This window comes from Hippocampus zosterae, chromosome 5 (assembly GCF_025434085.1).
Source record: "Hippocampus zosterae strain Florida chromosome 5, ASM2543408v3, whole genome shotgun sequence".
Classification (NCBI taxonomy): domain Eukaryota; kingdom Metazoa; phylum Chordata; class Actinopteri; order Syngnathiformes; family Syngnathidae; genus Hippocampus; species Hippocampus zosterae.
The window spans coordinates 5,029,800-5,032,950 of record NC_067455.1 but is presented as its reverse complement, the minus strand read 5'-3'; the positions used below and the strand labels follow the sequence as shown (position 1 = coordinate 5,032,950).

The 3,151-nt window shown below is 45.9% G+C and overlaps 1 protein-coding gene across 1 annotated transcript in view; it reads right to left on the bottom strand.

Annotated features, from left to right (window-relative positions):
* The window catches only part of ca14 (carbonic anhydrase XIV), a 159,703-nt gene that overhangs the window by 77,738 nt on the left and 78,814 nt on the right, over nucleotides 1-3,151 (bottom strand). The gene's annotated exons all lie outside the window — the stretch shown is intronic.

Here is a 3,151-nt window from a genome sequence, read left to right as displayed (position 1 = left end):
TTTTATTTTGAGTTCCATTAATGTTGCTCACTCATAAATCTCAATGCTCTGTGATGTGTTCACTAAATACGTCCCCTGCCCCTCTCGCTTAGGCCACGTCAGGCTGTGAGAATAAAAGAATTGGCTTCCCTTTAAAAGAGTGGAAGAAAAGGAAGGATGCTGGAGACGGGAGGATTTGACTAAAATAGGAGTTGGAGCAGCAAGTCGCCACGGTGTGTTTTCGTGTGTGTTTTGGTGGACTCTGCCAAGTCAAGGTCCGGGTCAGAATGATTGGATGCGTCTTTCTTTTTTTTTAATTGAGGGAGGGCAACAGGATGGAAAAGACATGAGTCACAACACAAGGGTGGATAAACGGAGCAGCTTTGAACAAAGCCTGCTGTGGAAAAATCAGCACCGCGTGTGTGTGTGTGTGTGTGTGTGTGTGTGTGTGTGTGTAGTTCTTCCGCAGCGGAAAGAATCACAATCTGTGACACACCTGAACACTTTGACCTTCATTTGACACAGCTACAGTTCGTCACAGGGGACTAAAATTAGGCAGGCTGTGGCGTTTCTGAGAATTCTTTTGGGTACAGTGGTGCATGGAGATGAGTTTACTCGACATTCTTGCTCAACTCAAAACACTTGCGCCGCAAATTTTCCTTCCCCATTCAAATCAGTCAAAATGACAAACTTCTGCCCCCCCTCCACCCCCCCCCCCAACCCTCAGGGTCCTTCTGGCCAGCAGGAGCATGCAGAATACCGTCATGCAGATAAAAACAACAACAATAAATGCTAGTGAATATTGTCACCATTAATGTGTTGCTCCACCGTTTGTGTTCACGTCTCGGTTACTTCCAAAATGGCGTCCCTCCATGCAAACTTTGCATTGTTTACTCGCACTCGCGTTTCCTCAAGCGGAGCTTTGTGGTGGTTTGAAATACACAAGAGTTCTTTGTTTGATATTTTGACAATACAGTAAACTTCAAGTGGAAGTAGCATCAAGTCTCTTTTTGAAGAATTTGTTTACTTTTTGGGGAGGTTTAGAGGCCTAACTCATCCAAACTCTGACTGAAAAAAGAAAACTTTTTATTTTAGGGTGGGGGGTGGCGAATTTAACTTACCTGGAAGCACTGTAGTCTCCTTCCAAGTACCCGATTAGTCAGTGGTGTCATTCCAGCCACGACTTCACGTCTCGGCTTTGGCTGCGAGCACCACAGGCTGCTACACGCCGCTTCTACGAACCCACCCATGCTCGGTGAAGATAACTTGAGTCCCGCTAGGTTCTTTCAACCGCTTCCAAGTCTTTGCGCTGCTTTCGGACTTGGTGTGCTTTGTCAACAATATGAGATGCACCTGCTTTTTACAACGCTGTTGTTCACTCTTGGCTATAAAAATGTGCAAATGTTTTCTCAAGGGAACACTTTTCCCCTGTGATGTCGTTCTAAATGCTGTATGTCCAAAAAAAAAAAAAAAATCACAGGTTCCCTGTCCAGCAAGCGCCTGAAGAGATGCAAATTTTAATTTCATTTACATGTTACATCGTTGTATATTAGTTTGTTTTTCTGACTGTATTTTAGGGTTAGTTAAATCTGCATTTTTACAAATTTACAATTTAAAAAAAAATGAAGAAGGTAAGTACAAATCACCTGAACAGCAGCTTTGTGGAGTTTAACATTTCCTCCTAAAATATACATGACATTTTCTTTTTTGGGGAGGCGGGTGAAATGGATTAAGTACATTTCCATTCATTTCCGAACAATCTAAACTTGTACCCGAAGGCAACGCAGTATCTCAAAAGAGGAAAATGCAACTTTTTGCAAGGCGTTTCCATTTTGCCATCGGAGCTCATTAAATGAACCCGCGTACCAAATATTTTGAGCAGCATTTATAGACTCGCTGTTGTTGCGTAGTTGCAGATATTGTGATCCTCTTTTGTGGTTTCCTTCAGCAGATTTTGTACTCATCGTCATGTGTGTTGCTCCAACATTGCCCAGTGGTTGCGTAGCCACGACACACACCATTAGCTACACGACACACTCCTCAAATCTCGACTTAATGGATAACAATATCAGCTTCCCTTCACCCTTACACGGCTCCCACACAGAATTCCTTCATGTACTGTAGCACTAAGTGAAGATAAAAGTACTTTGTGGTATAGATAGACATCGGGGCGGGGGAGAGGGGTTGTGGGGGGTGACAAACAACTGCAAGCGCATTCCCTCCCCAGCTTTGTCAAGTGTGAGACTGTGGTGGGAGGACTTCGCCCTCTTGTCCCTCGACTGTTTTCCTGCTTCAGGGAGGCAGGGCAGGGTGACGGCGACCCGGACCAGGAGGCAGAACCCTCCAGGCCAGCCCAGAGGAAGATAAACAGGCAGCGTGCTATTGTTCTCCCGGTATCATTGCCGCCTTGTCTGCCTGACTGATTGAAGGCTAGACCTCCCAAAATAGGCCCGCCTGACTTTTTTTTCTCTGGTACCCTGTTATAAATACATGCCCCCCCACCCCCAACCCCTTTCGTGTGTACAGAGTGAGGGGGCAAAAAAGGACAACGCTTCAGGAAAAGCAAAGCTGCTGAAATGAAGCCACCGCTAACAGAAGGTTCTGGTTCGAGCAGGGGTGTCAAACTCAGGTCCTGGAAGGCCACTGTCCTGCATGTTGTCCAAGTCTCCCTGTTGTTTGAGTCCCCTGAGTTAGAGTGATCAGTTAAAGTGACCCCAGCACCAGAGACCCCCCCACCCACCCACCACCCCCAGGTGAGGCCAAACACACGACGCACACCGAAGACAATTTACTAAATTGTTGTGTCCATGAGGCCTCACGAGGCGTGTCGACACAATGACACACTGTGTTGATACTGTGTCGCTGACCACTGCCACCGTGAACATTGTGAAGTCAGTCTCAAATGCAATTTCAAAAATAATTATAACCTCTCGGATTCAACTTTGCGGTGAGCACGCTTCCAAATTGTCATGATTTCCTCACTTTGGAGCCGTGTCGAAATGAATGTTTGGATAATGTTGGAGCAGATGTTTCTCATCCAAATGGACAACAGTTAGCGTAGCTTCCATGTACATTTTTTTGCTACCTTGAGTGGCCCACCCGGGCCGCTTTTTGGCAGCCAGGCTTCAGACTGTTTTTTTTTTCTTCCCTCTCTCTTCCTTACAAACTGCAA